Source organism: Cetorhinus maximus, chromosome 5 (assembly GCF_964194155.1).
Source record: "Cetorhinus maximus chromosome 5, sCetMax3.hap1.1, whole genome shotgun sequence".
In the NCBI taxonomy this organism is placed as follows: domain Eukaryota; kingdom Metazoa; phylum Chordata; class Chondrichthyes; order Lamniformes; family Cetorhinidae; genus Cetorhinus; species Cetorhinus maximus.
In genome coordinates this window covers 24,838,298-24,861,026 of record NC_135883.1, presented here as the reverse complement: position 1 = coordinate 24,861,026, position 22,729 = coordinate 24,838,298, and the positions used below count along the sequence as shown (strand labels likewise).

Below are 22,729 nucleotides of genomic sequence, written 5' to 3'. Positions count from 1 at the left end.
TTACATTTTCTAACATTGTGATGACAGCAATAAATATCTGTGGAACGTATGCCAAACAAACTAATTTCTAAGTGCTTGCTACTACCAGTTGTTTAAAGCCTAGTGTGAGAAACTTGTTCATTTTACTGCTATATATCTGCACACATTTTTGCACATAGTCATTCTGTAAAATCTGTACCTGTGCATGTGAGTGCTTTATTATACTTGCTCTTATCAAGTAGGACAGGACCAGTGGATTTGCAATACTCAACAGTCCTTAGAAAGAGTAATCTAGAAAAGCTGTTCATAGATCTTCATGTCATAGACTGCCACCTGTCTTGCAATCTTTGATGTTATCGGGTACAAAACATCTGGTAGAAAAACTACCTAACGGAAAAGGAATTCATATGCGCAAAATAAATTCTACAGATGCCTGGGTGAATCCTTTCCCAAGTATTCAAAATAAATTGAAAATAAAAATAATTGTTTCAGCAAGCTTATTTCTTTACAATCAAAGTTTCCAATCACCGCATAGCATCTTGCTTACAGGAATGCTCCATCCAGAACTATGCACCAGACTCAAGCTTGCATTCATTCATGTGTGCTCCGCCTAAATGCAGTCCCTGACTCATCGTCTGCCAATCTTCATCCAGAGCCATTTCTTGACAGTTTTTGTCAGTGGTTGATTTTGCCATTGCCTTCCACTCTCAGGTAGGTTAAGGAAGCCGGTCCCAAGCCTACCTCAGGTGGAACAGGAATCCAACCTGTGCTGTTGCCATTATTCTGAACCAGACGCTAGCCACCCAGCCAACTGAGCTAACCAGCCCCATATTTTGTTTGGGTATCAATGAAATGGACCGGCTTCTCACAGTGGGATTTATAGAATTGGTGGAAGTCAGCATTTGGACTGATCTATTTTTAAAAATATTCCACAGATTTATTACTGTCATGGGACATGGGCCTGTGCCTGTAGTTCTCCACATAGATGGTTTCCAAATTCAAATTTGTTCTTCAGGGCATTTATTCATTTATTAAGTGGAAGTCGGATCTTATTGGAAAACAAAGCACGGGAAGAGAAGAATTTCATTCATAGTTCTATGGACCCAGTTAATCCCAGCCATGGTGACAGTAAAGATGCATTAATTTGTTTCAACGCCTCTCTATTTACGAGGCAGAAATTGGCCACACATGCGTTTCCTTATCACTATCTAGTGATCTCTTCTGTAAGTGCTTGTGTGGACAGAAAGCGAGGATTAGATGGGGCTGGGCTGAGATTAACTTGAATTGCTTGCAGGCATTGATGGTCAAGGCTCACAAATGAGGAATACAATTGACCACTTATGGGTCTCAGTTGGGCATGGGCAAGCAGGCTGCCTGACATCTTCCCTGCTGCAGGTAAAAGCATTAGGGGACAGGTGGTGGTGGGTGGGCAGGTGGTGGTGGGTGGGCGGTGGGCACATTGCATGTAGTTTTACCCCTTGCCCCATCTGCCATACTGGGGGGCCGTAAATTCCGGTCCAAATTTTTCCCCTTTTTCCTCTCCTCTCCTAAAGATGTTTAAAATGCTTTCTCTTAATGGGTAGCATTAAGAAACAATGCTATGTGTAATTTCTAGCAACATTTACACCAAGGCTGTGCATGGTGGGCCAAAGACACAAGCAATAATGAAGAAGAGCTCTTCGGAACTGGGGCCATGATTAAGAGGGAGCCCTGAAGATGAGTCATATGGATTCGAAACGTTAACTCTGTCCTTCTCTCCACAGATGCTGTTAGACCTGTTGAGTTTTTCCAGCATTTTATGTTTTTGTTTCAGGGAGCAATTAATTAGCCAAGGTGAATTGGAGAGGTGTTTTTGGTGCTTCCCTTTTCTCTTTTACTTTAGTCCTTCACTGATGTCACCTACTGTTACAACAAGGAGGATAGAATATTCAGATAGAAGATTCTCTCTACAATCCAGGGCTACTCTTTAGATGGCAGTCCAACTTAGATTTGACTCTGACTGTTCGTTATCACATAGCTTTCCACTTAGAATTCCAAAACTAGAGCTATCACAAATCCATTCAAATAGATTAATTAGGTTGAATGATGCTGGTATTAAATATTCAGGTTGGCATATGCAATGCTTCATCATTAAATCCATCCAAGGACCTTTATTGAAGCATTTCAATGCAAAATATAAAGATTAAACACAGCGCTACTGGTTGTGACATTTTTTGTAATGAATGCAAGTTTTGTATTAATCCTTCAATAGAACTCCATTTAGCCAACCAAAAACATAACTCTTGGCTTGATCTGAAACCTCTTATTGTGGTGCTTTCAGAATTGTTTTGACACCACAAGTTTCCACAACAACCAATCTCTGAAGCACTCTGGTTTCAAAGTTCAATGATAGGGATGTAAGTCAGATCAGACCATTTGACTTAAAACATTCCAGTCAACAGATTGCCACAATTATATATGGTGAAATAATGTACACAAAGAGTTCCAACAACAATAATTTTATGCTAATACTCTGCCAATCAGATAATGGATATTGCAAAGCTTTCATTAAACTAATAACCAGATTCAGCCAATCCAACTGGGTAATTTAATTGTGAAACCCTGGGTTCACCTGAACGGAAGACAGGCAGCATACATCTTCATGAATTCCAAGCTGTCACTGAACACAGCTGCAGTGAAGTACTTCAAAGGACTTCAGATAACTAAGCTATTGTTTGTCTGGATATTTGTGGTGTTTAGAGCTTCCCTTCCATTTCCTCTTCTAGATTTGCCTCCAACCTCTGATTTCTTGCTTTGGTTGGAATGGATGAGCATATTTATTGCAGATATTTCAACATGCTAGAAAATGTGTTGCTGGTATAAACAGAGAGTAGACTTGCAAAAAAAAAACTGAACATTTTCTGTTCAATTTTATTTTGAAGCAAGTTCCATAGATAAACAGATTTCCTGATAGGAATTCACCTTTTTAGAAGGACTGATCTCTGGTCAGATGATAAAATGACTCCAGCCTACCGACCCTTGCGCTGTAAGATGGGTGGCCTGAGCTTGCTAGAGTCCATAGACCAGAGTTGTTTAAACATTTTGCAGCTGCAGCCTTTCCTGCAGAATGCAGAAGCATAAAACCCTTAAAGGAAGACTACTCAAAATGAAAGGCGTGCAGTCACAACATAAAGGTAGGTGACTCTTCTTGTGTTTGGTAGTAGCAGGAAAAAAGTAACCATATCTAAGTCAGATATCCAAACCAAAGCTTCTGCTTTAACAGTGTGGATTTCTAGGCTGCCTGTGAACTTCCTTGAAGGGCAGTGTTTGATGATGTGCTGCAGCGTCTGATTAGGAGCTTCGTAGTCACATGATGGGGATGCTTTAATCTTCTGCCTGTGGAGAAGTTGGCAGCGTCTACCATTTCTGAGGTGGTCGATGGTTATCCACTCGTTGCGAGGAAGGTTTTACTATGCGGCCCTCTGTAGGGAGTCCATTTGGTATGTCACAGTTCTTCCAAGCATTACACCGTCAGCCAGCAAGGCTGAGGGGAGAATGCTGAGGGGCTTTGACGACAGCCCTGGATCAGCACATCTTTGCTGATGTAACGGTTGTATTATATGGAGACTGCATATTCACGGCATAGGTGTGGTATGCGATGTTTGCAAGTGTAAGTACCCAGGGGTTGGCATTGGTAAAATTTAGCCCCATGTCACTATTTCAAAGAAGAGTTACCCCAGTGTCCTTGGCAATGTTTATCGCACAACCAACACTATAAAAACAGATTGTCCGGTCATTATCACATTGCTGTTTGTGGGTGCTTACTATTTGCAAATTGGCCACTGTAATTCTTACATTACAACAGTGACTACACATTATAAGTCCTTCATTGGCTGTAAAGCACTTTGGAATGTCTCATACTTGTGAAAGGTGCTAAATAAATGTGTCTTTTTCTTTAAATGAGGGTTTCAATAATGGTGAGTCAGTGAGTATGAGAGGAGACGCAGTGGTGTAATGATTGTAGGAGAGTGGAAGTGAGAAGAGAGATTGTGAGTAATGAGACTGGGGGCAGTGGATATGTGAATAGAGAGTAAGAGTGCAGTATTCTTACCTTGACAACTCTGGTGAGATTATCGAGTGATTTTGACCTTGGAGATAAACTCCTGTGATTGACCTCCTCAGCAGCCTCTCCTTCCCTATCTCCAGTCATCTGCTGCTGAAACCCTTATCCATGCTTTTTTTTTCCCCCTCCAGACATGACTATTCCAACACTCTGCTAGCCAGCCTCCTGCATTCCACCATCCACAAAATTCAGCTCATTCAAATCTCTGCTGCCCATATCCTAACTCACGCCATGTCAAGTTCACCCATCACCCCTTTGCTTGCTGACCTACAACATCAGCTCCTGGCCCAGCAAAGTCTCAGATTTAAAATTCTCATCCTTGTGTTCAAATCCTTCCCTGAATAGCCTGTTTAACTCTAGTTACTGGCCTGAATCATTTTATTGAAATCTGAGCCCATGTTGAATGAATTTCAAATGCTGCACGTGAAAAGGCCTGTGCAGTGCCCACCCCAAGCCCTGTATGCCTATATTGAGTGTGATCAAATTTCTATGCTGTTTTCACACCGAACAAGCTCTGCACAAAAAAATACTGTGAAAACATTACAAGAAAAATCTCCCAAAGAATTTTAAGAGCCCCTATGTTCATGTGTAGAGCTTCCTTGTAACCCACTTAGAAAGGCTACATTAACAAAGCAACACATCGATGGTGATAAAGTGTGGAATTGCGTCCCTGAAGAGAATTAGTGCTGAGATGACAGTGCCAATTCACCCCTCTGCCCGCTTCTGTTCCACTCCCGTTCTCCGAGTGCCCGAGACCTGGGAGCTGATCCTAAATTCTTCAGCAGAGCCTGAGGAATGAGGACTAAATTCAAAACACAGGTTCATATTGGGCTGTCTTGTATTAAAAGTATCCAAGTTTGGCTCTGTTCAAATTTAGATATGTGTCAGATGGCTTCCTCCCTTTATTTAAAAGAATATTTGGTGCTACAAGAGGAGGTGGATTAAATGGTCACAACTCCCTGCCTTATTTTTTCTGACTTGAAATGTTTTCTGTTCCAATCTTGAAGTCAAGTATGATTTTGATTTAAAGGCTTGTGTTTTTTTAAAGTAATTCTTCGAGGTATGTATGCTGCTGGCAAGGCTGGTATTTATTGCTCAACCCTACATGAGGAATAATTTTAACAATTGGCATTGGAGTACTTCATTGTCACTTTTATTCATATCAGATTTTTACAGATTTTTTGAAATGAATTCAAATTCTCAACCTATCAAGATGGGATTTGAACATGTTTTCCCTAAGCTATTAGTCCAGGCCTCTAGATTCCTGTTTCAGTAACATAACAACTATTCCATCTTCTGTCTTAAAGTGCAAGATATTCATCTCCTCCCTCTTGTGATTTAGCAATGCGTACATTAGGAATGTGTACACACTAGGCGGAATCGTCGCAGATTTGCACTAAGTCCAGTAGCGGGCGGGTAAAATATCGTTTTACCTGCCGGCCGCGATGGTGGATTTCCACGCCGTATCGTCCCAAACCTGCCACATTTTTTATGTGTTCCCGGGAAACACGCCATTTTGATGGCGGGCGGGCTCTCATTCATCTGCCCGCCATCACCTTGCTGCTTCATCACGCCTGGCACCACATTTAAAGTCCAGCTGTGTGCACACCTCTCAGTGTTTCCAGGTCACAACTACTGCAGGGAAGATGTCCACAAAAGACAAAAAAACTGCAGCCCCCAGGTTTAATGATGCCATGGAGGCTGCCGCGATATCCTCTACCCCTGCACTGGCCGCAGGATAAGCAGCGGCATGACCAACCAGACATGGGAGGCGGTGGTCAGCGCCAATGCCCTGCAATAGAGGACAGCCACCCAGTGCAGCTACAGGATGAATGGTCTCATCTGTTCCATGAGGTTAACCCACTCTTCTCATCACTCTCAACTCACACACTCACAAACCCATCACACATCCACAGGGATCTCACACCTCAAGGGACAACACCACTAACTCTCACACACACCCTCACATCTCCATCGGGCTCATATCCTCTTGAACTCACACCCTCATGCCTGTCCGTGCATGCTCACCGCATAAACATTCCATGCAGTGCCATGTGTCCTGCTCACACTCTCTCCATCTGTTTTCATGCAGGAGAAGTCTGCTCATGTTAGCAGGAAGAAGCCCCAGAACAGGGGTGGAGGGGCCTACTTTAGGCCCCTCACTCACTTTGAGGAGTGTGCCATCGCGCTGACTGGTGAGGGTGTGGACCCTGCCTGCAGTGACTGTGAAGTTGGTGGTGAACACCCACCAGAGGATCGTGCACCACATCATCTCTCTCTCAACGCAACTGTGAGCGCTCTCTCTGCTGCTTTTGACTCTGCTGCCATGCACAAATTATCTCTACTTTGATTCACAGGGAGCTCGGCCAAACGACCGATACCCTCAGCCAGCCAGTCCCTCAGCCCCATCCATGTCCTCATCTGCAGCCAAGAGGACATCTCCTCCTCCAGTGAAGAGATGGAAATAAGTAGCCTGGAAGGCCCATCTCTGCAGAGGGCGCAGCCAGCCCATGAGTGATTCTGGAGGAAAAAGTGTGTTTCAGAGCCTCGTGCAAGGACTTTCACATATACCCGGATTCTTCATATTTCACACTCATCTCAATGCCCTGAGCATTTTCAATGCTGCCTGCTGGGGTTCACTTTCAGTTGTCCATCTGAGCTGACCTGCATCTCCGCCCACCCACTGATCACACTCCCATGAGCACCTGATCTCACCCACCATGGCTCTCGTTTCACTTTCGATTTGGACAGCATGGTGCTAATTCAGTTTTAATTTCGCTCCCCTGTCCTTTGCCCTCCCCAGCCACCCATTTCGTCTCCCCCATACACAGTTGACCGCCTCGGCATCACCTTCTACCACCCCTCCATGACCTACCAGCCACAACCCTTTTGCTCTGGGGATGTCCAGTGAACGTGCACGTTCCCTTCCTTCCTGAAAATCCAACCACCATACACATTCACCTCCCCGGCCTCTTCCGTCCCACCCTCAGGGTCTGTGCCTGTCTCTGAGTCTTCACCAACATTCCTAGCCATCCCTTCTGTCGTTACCATCGAACCCTCACACCCTACTGCCTCACTCTGCCCTCGGCCATTCTCACCCTTCCTCCATACCATGCCCACCCTCGGTTTGCTCCCCAGGAGGCAGACATGAACCTATTAGACCCCTCCCGTGTACGTTCACCTGCACATCCCCCCGTTCCACACCCCTTCCCCACCAGAACCCGTTCCCCCCCCCCACCGGAACCCCTTCTCCCCAGGAACCCTTCCCCCCCTCTGCAGTCCTCCTACCTCCTCCCCTCCCCCGGACTCACCTCTCCCTACTCCCTCCCCCTTCCTGACTTCTTCCTCCACCCCTACCTTTTCAGGCACCCTTAGCACCTCCCCCCTCCTGACTCCTTCCTCCAGCCTCACTTCTTCCTTCAGCCTTACTCTTAACCCCTTCTTGACTCCTTCCTCTACTCTTAGCTCTTTCTCAACCCTTACTCCCTCCCCTCTCTGCACCCGTTCCTCCCCCTGGACACTCTCCCCTCTCTGCACTCCTTCCTCCCCCAGACACCTTCCCTTCCCCACACTCTTTCCCTTGCACCTTCCACCCCCCTTACACCTGCCTCCCCAGTTCCGATCTTCCCTCCCGTTATCCCCTCCCCCCCCCGTTCTCCCTCTCCTTCCCTCCCAGCTTCGCCCTATCCTGACACCTTCATGCCCCTCCTCCCAACCTCCCCCCATCCTGATGCCTTCATTCCCCTCCCCCCAAACTCAGCCTCCGCTGACACCTCTTCCTCTCCCAGCCAATCCTAGCCCTTCCTCTCCCACCCCCTGGACCAATACCCGTTGTGAGCATCAATGGTGACATTCCAACTTCCGTGAGCTGCTTCGGAGCAGAGCCATGTCCGTGAGAATCCACCCAGCATGCCTTGGATGTTGCTGTCGGGCTCCAGCATCTTCTGCTCCTCGGACATTCGCGATGTGAGCAAGGGGCCCGGCCGGTAAGTCCTGACCTCTGCACGTCACACTTGTCGAGACGTGTTTGGCACCAGTGCGCTTTCCTGCCGATGTGGGTGGACGATCCAGCGGGGTGGGGGACGATTCCAGCAGGCAGGCCGGTCTAATAATGATATGCTGATGTATTACAATGAGATTCCCGACGTCCAAAGGCGGAGAACGTGACCCGCCATTGATGGGCTGAGCGGACGATCGTGAACTGGTTTCACGCCATGGTGAAAGCCATCGCGCCGTATTGTCTGCTCACACCACCGGACACTGGCACAGAAAATCCCGGCCACTGGCTTAGAGCCAGGATGTGCCTGCCTCTCTGGTGATCTATTGAAATATATGGGGTTAACTATGCGTTCGTGTGAAATGGATGTTAGTAAATCAGCAGCCAGTTAAAATGTTTCCTGGATTTTTTTTTTTACTTCCCTGGAAGTCTTTTCTTGTCCAGTAACCAGCACGTTGTATGATCCCAAATGCTTAAAATGTAACACTGTGGTCTTGCATTTGAATTGAACTTGTAAAGTATCCTTAAATCTGTCTGCCAGACACGTGTGAGCAGTGACACTGCTGTTGGGAGAGTCTGCTGCTCATCCATTCCATTTCCCAAATGAAGCAAAATTTCTGTAATGGTGGAGGGAATTCTAATTAAGAAAGAACTGGACGGGAAGCTCTACATCATCATAAATCAAACCCGGCATGGGCGAACAGAAATCAGGGAGGAATTTAGTACTCTGTAGACCTGTTTTAATCGTTATTTTCCTGAGCAGTAAGATTGGAAAGTGCACAGGTGGCTGGTGCTATTCGCTCCCAGTAACAGTAGGTCTGTAATTGTACAATCTGGAACAATCAATCAGCTGAGGTAATGTTGTTAACTTGAATGCTGTTTTAGTCCAGATGTCCAAATCCCCATTATTCTGTGCCGTTGGAGTTGAGGAAGAGGATTTTAAAAAATTAATGTGTTCATGAATTTTTAGAATTCATTTCGAGGCATAACTTGGGATGGAAGGAAAGGAAGTTAGGCCTTAAAAGCCTCGGCTGAGGGGAACAATTCAGCAAAGAAAAAATGTCACAAAAACAAAAAGTGAACAATGCCAACTTTATAAATGGTTTGAAACGCTTGTCGATCTCCCCCCTTGATGAACACAGCGTAATCACTGGGCAGAATTTTACACCCGCTCCCCCAACCCTCAGTGGGTTGATAGGCAGTAGGTGGCTGTAATATTCTTCAGATGGCCTTCCCACTGGGCTCTCATCCACCTCGACCCCTCCGCAATTTTATGGTGGGATGGGGGGAGGCCTAGGCCGGCTCTGCCCCACCGCTGTCCCAATTGAGACCCTTAAGAGCGATTTCCTGCCCAGCCTCAACTTTCAGGCCGACAGGAGGAGTTCAGGAACAGCCCAAAATGTGATCCTGCTCAGGCCTCAGTTGGGAAGGGGTGGGGTGCCCTCTATCAACAGCCTCCTGTTTAATATTGTGCACCAAACCCCGCCCCCCCCCCCCCCCCCCCCCCGCCCCCCCAAAAAAAAGGGTCTGGCCACTATAGGTGCTTCCTCTCCCCTTGGCCTCTAACCACCACCCCAACCCCACTCTGTCCACCCCCAGGCCTCACCGCGCCTCCCCACCCTGAGACCCTCAAAACTTACCTCATCCTGGACCCCGGGACTTAGACTCTGGGGACTGTTTGCGGCCGCAGCCCTGTCCACTGCAGCATCTGGCGCTGCTGGGACTGGAAAGCCACCAGCCAATCAGGTTGGCCAGTAGCTCTGAGGCGGGGCTTCCTCCCAAGTGCAGGGTTGAAGTCCCCCAAGCGTGAAATGGCTTTGGGGCAGCCAGTATCGGCGACAATGTGTTCGTCGCTGACTCCTTGGATGGCATGAAGGGAAACTCTGCTCTGACCACCCAGTGGTCAGTAATTTTCTTGTAACTTTCAGAATTTGTTGTGATGTTTTTATGGAAAACTGTTTTAAAGCTGCAAAAAATTGACGCCTGAAGGTCAGTTTTTCGTGCCTCCCTCCGCCCCCCTCACCCCTGCCCCAGGGATGGAAGCAGGTGTCAGGCCTTCTGTGGGGGAGAATATTTGGTCAGCTAGTAGGGTAGCATCTCTACCACTCAACCAATGGCTGTTTGCTTGGCATTGGCACCTCCACTCACTATCGGTGAATCAGTATGGCTGTATTTTCCACCAGGCTCCTGTTCCTTGTTGAGTAGAGGGTAAAGTACCATAACTTGTGGGGTAGGGTTTGTGGGTTGAAATATTGCGGGTCAGATGGAATGGTACTCAGCTAGGGTGGCTGGAGAGGAGGAAAGGTCTCACTTGGAGAAGTAGTTTGTCTGATCAGTGATTCCCCCTGTTCTCTTTATGGACGGCCAGTCGTACAATTTTTATCCAAAAGGCTGATGCTTGTGATTGCTATGTGCTAAACGAGGAATTAACATGAGGTGGAACTCCAGTTTAATCAATTGGTTATCTAATGTTAAGTTTATATCACCTGCAGGTGCAATACATTTAGCATCTTGAGACAATTGCTTTTAATATAGAGCAGTTCTAGTAGTGAAACTCCTACTACATTGCTCATAATAACCCTGATTTTTATCATGTCGATCTGTTAAAATAACACATTGAATAATAACTACCGCATTCCTGACATGCTCCCATGTACCGGCATTTTAACTGCGCACTTTTCAGAGGCAACCGAAGCACTCGGTGCGGTTAGGTGAGGTCATTACAAATATGGCACAGAGTGAGCATTGCGAATTGGGAAGCTGGGCAGAGAACCCATTTGCTCAGTCTGCACCCAAAATGTATTACATTCAGACTGCTCTGGGGTGAAGTGAGGAAGGTGAATAAAGCCCTCACTCAAAGCAAGCGATACCTTCATTGCAACATTAAAATCATTCTTAATAGGATGCAGCAAAATGCATATTCACTTTGCAATGATCTTCACTGAGAATATGCTGTGTGTTGGTCCTGATACTATGAGCTTGTGCAGCGAGGGCCATGTGATGCTAACAGGGAGTTAGCATTTAAATGGGAGACCTGTGATTTCTAAGTGCTACAATTTGAAATTGTAATTTGATTTCAGGTTTGTGGTGCAGGATATTTTCACAGCTCTTTTTGTACAAGTTTTATTTTCAACATTTTGGGCAAGAATTTTGGCAAAGATATTTTTAGTTAAACCACCTATATGTTTATGCTTAGTGCGTTATGGCTCAGATGTGGGGCCTCACTTAACAGATCCAACCGACAGTTGGGCACAATTGCCAGTTACTTGAACATTGACTTGAAAATTTACCCCACGATTTACAACATTGGAATCAATTACTTGTCTGTTATTTGGAAGAAAGACTGGAGGAAAAAGGGAGTTCTACCAGACAGTTGACCTAGATCTGAGATGGACTCACACACACTGTCACTTATAGACCTGTATCTGTATCAACACAGTGAATTGCCATGTCTGAGGAAAGATATCTCCATTAGCAGTGACTGAGTTGAGCTTTGTTTTTCTGGAAACTGACTATTAGCAAATCTCTGCCGCACAGATGGCAGTCCCAATGCTTGCCAAGGTCACCTAAGCTTTCGATTGCCAGGTGGGACATCAGTCAAGCTGCAGTTCAAGAATGAATCAAGTGATTGATGCAAAGTTCACCACAGATCACAACTTCATCACTTTTCCTCATGGCCAAAGGGCAGTAGAATGAAAGGACATTGCATTTCTTTTTTTTTGAATGTTAATATTCTCCAAAATCCAGGGCATCACAAATGCTGCCTTTATAACTCTCTCTCTACTGATCCTTGTTTGAATTTCATTCCCTCTATCAACTGCAAGATCCAACAGATTGTTACCATGTTTAAGAGGATTCAGTTACAAAGGCTTGACCTGTGTAATATTGAGTATTGGAGATTGAAGGATGATCTGTTCATGGTGTTTAAGGTTAAAACAATTTGATAGCGTACATCGAGATAAACTATTTCCTGTGGTGAGGGATTCAAGAACAAGGGGACATAGGCCGGAACTTTCCAGTCCCTCACGCTGGCGGGATCTCGCTGATGTGAACGGAGAGTTCAATGGCTCTTCGGCCCCGCTGCAAGGAAACCTGTCGTGTGGGGGGGAGGGGGGTTGGGGTGGGTGGGGCTGGAAGATTCCATCCATGGTCTTAACGTTAGAGCAAGGCCATCCAGGAGCAATACCAGGAAGCATTTCCTTTCACAAAGTAGGAGTATAGGAGTAATTTGGAACTCTTTCCACCATTCCCTCCATTCCTCCCTCAACCGCCACCACCACCCCCATCCATCCCTCCGCCACCCCCAACCAAAAGAAAAGGCTTTGGTTGCTGGGGGACAATAGGAAATTTCAAGATTGACATAGTTACCTGATAAGACTCCAGTCCATTTCCGGGTTGCTCCCAGGCCTGCCGATTGCGCCCGCCCACTGGGCTGAAAATTCAGGCCCTGGTGTTAGAGGGAATGAATGTTTAAGGTGGTAGATATGGCACCCATTTGTCCTGGATGATGTTTCTCGATTGAGGTTTGAGTTGCACTCATCCAGGCAAGTGGAAAGTATTCCATCACACTCCTGGCTTGTGTCTTGTAGATGGTGGACAGGCTTTGGGGAGTCAGGAGGTGAGTTACTTGTCACAGGATTCCTAGCCTCTGACCTGCTCTTGTAGCCACAGTATCTATATGGCTAGTCCAGTTCAGCTTCTGGTCAGTGGTAACCTCCAGGATGTTGATGTTGGGGGAATTCAGTGATGATAATGCCATCAAGGGGAGATGGTTGGACTCTGTCTTGTTGGAAATGGCCATTGCCTGGCACTTGGCACTTTTCAGCCAAAACATGAATGAAGTGCAGGTCTTATTGCATACGGACATGGACTGCGCAGTAGCGGAGGAATTGCAAACGGTACTGCATGTTGTGCAATTAATCGTAAACATCCCACTTCTGTCCTTATGATGGAGGAAACGTCATTGATGAAGCAGCTGAACATGTATGGACCTAGGACACTACCCTGAGGAACTCCTGCAGCAATACCTTGAAAGCTCAGATGATCAGCCTCCAAAAACCACAACTACCATCCTCGTGTTAGGTCTGACAAAGCCAGTGAAAATTTTTCCCCCGATCACCATTAATTCAATTTTACTCATGCTCCTTAATGCCACACGGAATTGATTACAGCAGAAGGTGTCCTCAAGGGGCCACGGGGAAAGGGCGACTGCTCCAACTGGCCTGCAAAACATGGTGCGCTTACCTGCTGGATCTGGGTGCTCCCACCTCCTTTTCCTACTGGATTTCCAGAGCCCTGGGAAAACCATGCAGGAGGCATTAAATTCAAATGGCTGCAAAATATCATGAATGGAGCATCATTTGAATATTATAACGACAGACGCACATCTCCAGAAGGGGTTACTCTGATGCGCCCAGTGTGTTTAGAGTGGATATGAGTTTGAGGCAGGTTGAGACAGGTTTTGCAAATTGCTCATATAGCCTCCCTCTCCCCACAATACTTTCCCACCTGTTGTGGAGTGCTGAAAATTACCCCAACCCCTGCAATTACTGACAGTATGACATTAATGAGTCTTTAAATACGGAACAGAGCAGGAATTCTGGCATTTTTTCATCAAAAGAGACATGTCCAAAGCTTGAATAAACCATTCATCTGCAATATTCCTTCAACTCCTCAGTAAACCTGGATTGTGTGTGATTTAGGGTTCAAAGCTGCAATGTTGAAACCCAATTACATTCACTCATTTGCTACTTTACAATCTTGTGACAGGATGCCTTATAATCCAAGTGTTCTATTTAATTAATCTGCAAACAGCAAAGTGGAATGCTCAGAATACAAATATTTACCATCAGCCCAGAAATCTTTGCGTTCCCGATGCTACACGCTCAGACCCTGATCAGGTAAAAGACTCATTTTATAACTGAATGTGTCATACCCAGTAAAGATATCATGTTCCTAACTTTCAAGATACAGACTCCATTCAATATGAACTCTTTGAAAATGAGTTGAAAAAGTGGGGAACGTGCATTAAATATTGCCGCTGACAGTCAGGCGGCCTGCACAAACAAAGGATTAGCTCATTTCTGAACTTGCTTCTAGAAAGTCACTAGAATGTAAATGGTCATGGGTGCAGACACTCCCTTGAAGAAACATTCAAATTGTGAAATCACTTGTGGAATTTAAAAGCTCCATTTTTCCTGGGTATGACTAGGAAGTCAAAATCAATAGCAACCCCCACCCCCAGACAAGCATCTGTGAGTTTGATACAACACAGAGAGCTACAGAGAAATAAGTTCAGCACAAGGAGGCGTGAATAGCCACCATGTATCTCCTATTGTACAGAAATGGATTCTAACTTCAGATCATTTGCGTGGAAAATGGAAGTATTGATCCTGTGGTTGCATGATCGAAACTGACTTCTGATAACAAATATTATTATTCCAAGAACCAGCCTTGGCCCTGTCAGTCAGTCTGGAAACCAACAGATCAAGAGGGGGTATTCCTCCAACAAGAAGAATAGCACCCTGCCTGAACAACCAGGTAACACAGGGAGTGAAGAGAGAGAGGGGCTAATCTGTCTTCACCTGCAAAGGTCTGGAAACCCAGAGGCTTCTCATCTAAAGAGCCTAGAGAGAGAACCCATCCAGGCCTTAAAAGTGTGCATCTTAAAGCAATGAGATTTGAACATCTGGGGGAGAATTTTCTCCCCATTGGGGGGGGGGGGGGGGGGGGGGTGTTGGGCGGGGATGGGCATGGGTGTGTGTGCAGCCAATCGCTGCCCGTGATCAGCTGGGCACTGCCATTTTACATGGGTGGGCCAATTAAGGCCCGCCCAGTATGACGCGTGCCCAGAAGCACCGAGCGCTCCCTGTGCAGGCGGGGGAGGGGGTTGCCTAAATCGGTGCCGGCACTCTTTTATGCATGCACACGAAACAGCGCAGAAATCTCCCTGAGGCACGGAGCTGCCTTAGGGAGATTAGTTTAAGTTCAAAAAAATTTAACCAAGGAAAAAAAAATTAAGACATGTCCCCTCATGTGAAACTGTCACATGAGCTGGGACATGTCTATTAATTCTACTAACAATTTTTACAATTTTTTTGAAGACTTCAAAAACCTTCATGAAACCTCATCCCGCCTATGGATGAGGTTTCATGATAAATGCAAAGGCCACCTGGGCCCTTCGCCTGCCCGCCAACCTTAAGGTTGTACGGTCAGCTCAGTTAATCCTTTCAATTGATAGTTAACTGGCCTTAATAGGCCTTTGACAGTTTGGCAGGTGCGCAGCCAACTCAGTTGCGCTGAACTGAATGACGCGTGGTGATGCCGGGATGCACGCCCGACGTCACCGTGCCTGATTTTACCCCTCGGCTAGTGAGCCAAAGATTCTGGCCCTGATTTGCTACTTGTATTTCTGCCTAAACTCATGCTTTGTCTTCAGAATCCATTTATACTTGTGTGTATGCCTTTGTGAGTGAGGGAGTGAGTGTGTTTTGTTGCGTTTACATTTCAGGGTGTTGTGTCCACCAACATTATCTTTCCCTCTGATTTTAACTTTCCCGAATGCCTGCTTCATGTTTATTGCTAAAGTTGCAACACTCAAGGTTTAAAACACTCCCTCTAAATATATATCTTGTTGCAGACACCTGAGAGGTGAGGAAAAGGGGAAAAGTTATCCAACCATCTCTCTCCCTGTCCATAACAGATGGGATACTCCACAATATTTGTCTCCGAATCGATAGAAAAAATTGCAGTGTTTCAGCAAATTTCACCTTATCATCCATACATCTTCATAGCAAATCTAAATCTGATATTTTTTTCCACACATATCAAATCAGATAAACAAGCATGAGAAAAACAATGTTGTAGGATTAGTTACACAAACTGAGGACAAATAAAAATCTTTATTGTGAAATTAACTTGCGAAGAAATCAAATTCTTTCAAATAACTAATTTTTTTTCAGAATAAATTCCTCTGAATACTATCACTCCATGTATGAGACTTTGCGTGACACTCTGGCAAACTCATAGTTCTGGACAGTGTTACCATCCTGTTCAGGACGGTTAACTTTTAAAAAGAAATCCAAACAAGCAGCAATTAACTGACAGAACTGCACCAAAAAATCAAGTTCTTAAATAAAAATAAACATTATTTTCTATAAGAATTACACAAAGCAAGCACTATTAACTTAGCACTATAATTTCTTACTACTAGCGCTATGAACTCAGGCCTACTTTTTCCTTCCCCGCCCCCCCCAAGAAACTCCTTACATGTTACAACAATCTTGACGGTTCATTCATTTCTTTAGGCACCCACTTACAAGGTGTGCCACAGCCCTTCGGACTTCATTTTAATTCTACTTTGTGTTTCTCCTCTGTGTTCCAGCTATTGTCTGAGGTAATATTTTATGGGGATCCTTGCATCAGCTCTTTGACTAAGGAATCCTTATGGCTGTGAATGCCTCAGCTCCTTGTTATGATTGCTGGTGGGTACCCAATTGCCTTCTCACATCTTCCCAACTAATTCTGCTGACAGCTTTCTGCCACAAAGCTCTGTGAGGCCCACTGTAGGTTTCTTTCTCTAGCTTTGAACTAGGCAAATCTTCCAGCTTCTTTTCCCCCACCCTCATTCTGTGCAGTAAACGATAAAGTTAGTATTTTCTCTGGTTAAGATGCAGGCTTGACTAACATTTATTTCCTTTAGCGCTCTCAAATGTAAGCCAAACACACACCCAGATAAATTAGACAAAAGAACCTTCTAACATCCACAAACCATCTCCATGACACTGTGACATGATTTGGGGTGTTCTCAAAAAAAAGTAAATTAATTATTTTGCCTTCAACACAGCTTTTTGGTTCTGTAACCCATATGAATAACTTCCATCTCTAATAGACCTTTATGACCCTCTTTCCCAGAATTTCTGGCTTTTTGCTTCCTCTGTGAAGATAACGATAGATACCCTGGCTCTATGAAAAGGTCCAGAAATGGGTCATCCATTGCTCAGTGTTTATACTTCTAACTCTGGCCTTCATAGATAAACATAGCTTTTAACTGTAATTAGGTCATGTCTTGTTTGAGTTGCATTTACATAAGAGTTGTGTTTACCAGTTTCTCAATCAGATGCCTCCATTTATCCGCAGTTGTAATTCCTAAAAGTTATGCTCTAAACAAATGAATCATGATATTCAGAATAATCACCCCCTCTCCCCCGCCCCACCCCAAACGTTGTCCAATGAAATTCACAAATCCATCTTGGAAGTAGCACACTGCAGAATCCATGTGTACATTAAGATGTAAACTAATACATTTTGCAGTGTTTTGAGAAAGTTTTCTTCTTAAATTATTATAGTCCAAAGTTATATCTGCTAAAGGAAATTTTTCATTGCTAATTCAATCAATAAAGCAGTCCGTTCAGTTTACAGCTTTTGAACCTCTCTGTCTTCCATGTTTGTAATTCCTTCATTTTTAAGTTTATTTTCCAGAGTTAAACTTTCACAGTACTTCTCCAGGAGAAGTAATTTCAAAAATGTTGTCTTAATTTTTAAACGTTGAGTCACCATTTCAAACCTTACTGCTAATGCTATTAAACCTTTGTTATCTCTTGCAAAACAGCCAGGGAGAAATCTTCCTTCTCAAGTAAAGTCTTAGCAGTGGACAAAACCATTCAACTTCTCAATAAGTATAGTAAAAGTCACCATGAGATCCTGTTAGCTTAAACCTTAGCCAATATCCCAGCAAACACATATCAGTCTGCAGATTTGAAATCCTGCAAAGGGCCCCCAATTTTGTTATCACCCTGTTAGGGACTGTTAAAGTTTAGAGAAATCCCAACACCCAGCAATCAACTGACAGAATCACACAACAAGATTACAGGCTTTGAAGCAAAAACAAGCTTTATTCTATATAAGAAAAATAAGCAAAGGAAGCTCTATTGACTTAACACTATCATTTATAATTATTCATGCTATGAACTCAATCCTACTTTTTACTTCCTCTCAAGAATTCCCTTTTATATTACAAAAACATTTGAAGATTTATTCAGTTCTTTAGGGAGCAAACCACAAGGTATGCCACGGCCCTTTAGAATTCACTTTAATTCTCCTCTGTGTTCCAGCTATTCTCTGAGATCCTTCCATTAGCTTTTTAGCTAAGTGACCCTCCAGCATTTATTTAATAGCTCACAACTGTGGATGTCTCAGCTCCTTGTTCTGGTTGCCAGCAGATATACAACCTCCTTCTCATTGTTTCCAAGCCAACTTGGCTGACAGCTTTCTGCCACAAGACTCTGTGAGGAGCACTGTAGATTTCTTCCTCTAGCTTCAAACTATGCAAATATTTCTTCCCCCTCAGCAATTCCAAACTGAACTTGAGCCCCACCTGCATTCTGCATACTGAACAATACAGTCAATATTTTCACTGCTTAAGATGCAGGCCTGACTAATGCTTATATCATTTGGTTCTCCCAGCTCAGTGACCTGCAGTCTTCACCAAAACTAAAACTGCAACTGCCTTCTGTGACAACCACCCAGATCCTGACAGATGCTTTCTCCAACTGAAGTTAACTGACTGCTGGCTGCTGGGTATGCAAACTCACACCCAGTTAAATTAAACAAAAGAACCTTCTAACCCCCACAGCCCATCTCCATGACAAAGTAGATGCTTTGAGATGTTCTCAAATAAGTGTAAATTAATTATTTTACCTTCAACACAACTCTTTGATTCTCTAAACCAAATGGATAATTTCTTTCTCTAATGGACTTTTATGGTCCTCTTTTTCAGAATTGTTATCTTTTAGCTTCTTCTGTAAAGATAACAATAGACTCCCAGGCTCTACCAAAAGGTACAGAGGGGATTCATCCATTGTTCAGTGTAAATGTGGGTTAGCTTTAAGCTGTAATTAACTATAGGCTTGTTTGAGTTGTATTTACATCAGAGTTGTGTTTATCAGTTTCTCAACCAGCTGTCCCCATTTTTAAATAAATAGTTAAACCTTTAATTCCAAAAACTGGAAAGTTGTATTCTGAAACATTTCAATTATGAACTCGATATTCGCAACAATAGACAGACAAAAAGATGTTAACACTTGCTTCACACTTGTGATGCCGAACTCCTGGAATGGAGAGCTAATGAGTTCCACTGAATTGATAGAGACTTATAAACCATAGTTCAAAGAATTCTTAAAGGGACACTGGCAGACACGAGGGGTACTGGACACAAACCACCTTCCCTGGCAGTACAATCCATCTATGTGCATGTAAAAATAGCTACCAAAGAAGCCCAGGCCTGTGTGGCCTGCCAATATAATCAATTAAAACAAGCACTGAGCACTGCTGCTGCTGCAGCAATTGCATTAACCACTGATCGCAAACTTTTGCTGGGTCTGAGCTATTTACAATATACATCAAAAGGATGCAGGACAAGCCTGACAGAACCTTATTTCGTGGACATACTCGCCAACCTAAAAGCAACCATGAATGGTATGAGCCAATATTTAGCCAGTGGGGTGTCCTTTTGGAGCTGCCCAGAATCGAAAAGGGATGAAATTCAACTTGAGTGCCAAACCATGTGGTAAATTTGTCATGTTACATCCTGCCAGACTTTACTTTCCAGTGACTTCAATCGTAAAGAGCGCACAAGTGATAAATTCACAACCCCCGTTTCCTCCTCTCTGTCGAAGTTGAATTTCACCCCCGTTCTCTTTAGCACTAAGTGCTACAAATATGAAACTTGTAAGATTGCCATGTTTTGGGGCTGTCTGTAATTCAGGGTAACATGGAGGAATGAAGGGAGTTCATGTGACCTGCTCTGAATTCTGCTGGCAACAAGTCTGGGTGGCCTGGTTGTTAAAAGAGGTGGGGGTGGGAGTCGGGTGCAGACTGTTTACTGGTGTGAATACCTTGCACCTTCTTCACAGTAAAACAATGGCCCGAACAGCTATGCTGATGGTGGATAGACTGTTAGTCTCCGAGTCCCAGGGAGGTGTTAGGAACGTCAGGCTTTGTAAACAGTAATGCTTCAAACAGTCTATCTAATTCTAAGATAAAATGGAGCTGGGGGATCTAGAGGATAGCTAATTAGCATCTCTACCTGATACAAGGCCCATGGTATTCACAGTGCCACAGTGATGGACTTTGAGAGGGGAAGAGTCCAGAGGAAGCCCTTGTGGGATCAGGTTGCAATAAAACTATCATTGACTCTCACAGACAGGGTCAGTCTGCAAGAATCTGAGAGAGTGGGAGAGCAGAAAGATAGAGGCAGCAAGTCTCCAATGTTCACTACATAGAATGCGGGTGGGAGCTCATGCTTGGATTGGAGAGACCCAGTTCGTGAGGATTTAAATGAAGCTGGGAGATTTGTCTGGCTTGAGCTGGAGGAAGAATCTCCAATTTGTCCCTCACTGTAAAAGCCAGTTTGGGGATTAGATGTTATCCAGCTTAAAAAGCAAAGGAAAGGAAGCAAGCCCTCGGCAGCTAAGAATCACTTTGGACTGGTTCCAGGAGAACAGAATGTCTACGTGAGGGAAAGAGTAAAGTATAACCATGGAGGGGATTTTCTCTTGTTAAATGGGAGGCCTTTTCTGTAGTTCAGAGAATAGGTTGCCAGAAATAATGGGCAGAATGTTGCCCTTGGTGGGCGGAGCTGGGCAGGGGTGGGCGGAGGTGGGCGGGGGTGGTCGGAAAGCCACTGCCCCCGCGATTGGCACCGCACCGTGATTTAATGCTGGCGGGCCAATTAAGGCCTGCCCAGCATGAAACGTGAGAGGCAGCGCTGGGTGCTGTCTGTGTGGGGAGGGGAGGGGAGGGGAGGGGAGCGAGTGAGCGCTGCATAATCTCGCTGAGGCACGGAACTGCCTCGGGGAGATGAAGAGACATAACAAAAAAAAAAAATGTAATAAAACATGTCACCTCACGTGACTCTGTCACATGAGCAGGGACATGTCATTACTTCAACTGCAAAACTTTTATTTTGTTTTTATTTGCTTTTGGAAACCTCATCCCACCCGTGGACGAGGTTTCCAAGAAAATGCGAAAGCCGCTTGGCCTTTTCGCCTGCCTGCCAACTGTTAGGTTGGGTAGGCAGTGAAAAATTGACCTTCCTTCATTATTTTATGGCCTTAACAGGCCTTAGAATTGTCTGCAAACGTGCTTCCGACTCTTGTGCGCGCCCACCAAGCGAGCTATCGCACGACTGCGCATTGACCAAGCTTGGCCGACGTCCACGTGTGTCATTTCACACTCCAGCATGTCGGGCGCACACCTGTCTGCCAAGTGAAAATTTCTGCCCAATGTTTAGCCAATGTTTCTTTCAGCTTGTTTGTGACAGTAAAAATCTTAAAATTTGAAATCTTGTCACGTGATCATTTCAGTCATTCACTGAAGCTCGAATTTCATTCTAAAAGTTACTGGTCTCTATAGAAATCATAACACTGTGAAAGGACAACCTCGTCAACAATGCACATGCATGGAAGATAATATCATCTCTATGAAACAATTTGACATTTCAGTTTGAATTACATCAGCATTCTACTATTTGTTAAACACAAAGTGGTTGGGTGCATGATTTTCATAAAAGAGGAGGGTGGGATGAGCAATTTCTAACTTTTTTTTAATGGTCCAACATTTTTATTACTTCAAACCAAATTATAGGATTCACTCATGTTTACATAGGCTTCTGAGGAGGTCCATGTGGGATGTTGGCGCCTGGCCTGAAAGGTGGAGGTGGAGTTCGGTCCTTTCTGGCCTCTCGTGAACGATTTCTTACCACCTTGCTGTGGATGGCACAGCTGACACAGTAATACAATTTCACATACAGCTTGGGCAACACATATGCATCAAAGATACTGGCCTCCAAAATATCTCGAACTGCAGCAGCCTCCACAATGTTACGGATGACAAACTTCTTAATGGCTTTGTCTTTGGGGACGCAGCGGGCACAGTTTGTGCACCTAATGGGCTGGACGTGGCCACGGCCTTTCTTGGCACGTCCGTTATTCCTTCGCTTCTTAGTCATCTTTAGCACGAGTCACAAAGAGCTCTAACTGTTTTTCACCTGACAAATGGGCATCGTTGACCAACAAAGGCCACTCGATGCAATTTTTAAATTGGTTTTATAATGGACAAGCAATCTATCAACCTAAAACAGGTGTGAACCTGCTTAAATATGCAAATCTGAGTCATGCGCTGGTTGTGGAACCTCAGTTGTAAATTTAGGTGTTGTAGGGGCAGAGTAGGAACTGGGTCTGCTCCATCCATTGGACCAAATGGCCTAACCAAGGGTCCTTCTCACAACATTTTTACTTTTCTCGGCGGGCCCAGGGGGAGACGGAAGAGCTACAGTCCGATGCTGGCCCATTCATAGACCCTGTATAACCTGCCAGCTGGATCACCATGGGAGCCAGAATGATTTCCTGGTGTATCGCAGCAAGGATGCCCATTTGGTACCCGCAGCTTGCTGGTGAACTGTTAGAGATCTAGCTTCAAATAGCTTCGATCTCACTCTGGCACCAACAAGTGGTCAGAGCAGAGGAGAAAGGACGTTTTACCCGCTGGCCGCAATGCCGGCTTTTAGCGCCAAATCATCCCATTCCCGACGCATCCCCCCTCACTAATTATGCTTTTCCGGGAAACACGCTGGGTTGCTGGTGGGGCGGCCT

The 22,729-nt window shown here is 44.8% G+C and overlaps 1 pseudogene; it reads right to left on the bottom strand.

Annotated features, from left to right (window-relative positions):
- Positions 1–21,675: 21,675 nt before the first annotated feature.
- LOC144680280 (small ribosomal subunit protein eS26 pseudogene) lies at positions 21,676–22,106 on the bottom strand (annotated as a pseudogene).
- Between the last annotated feature and the right edge of the window lie 623 nt (positions 22,107–22,729).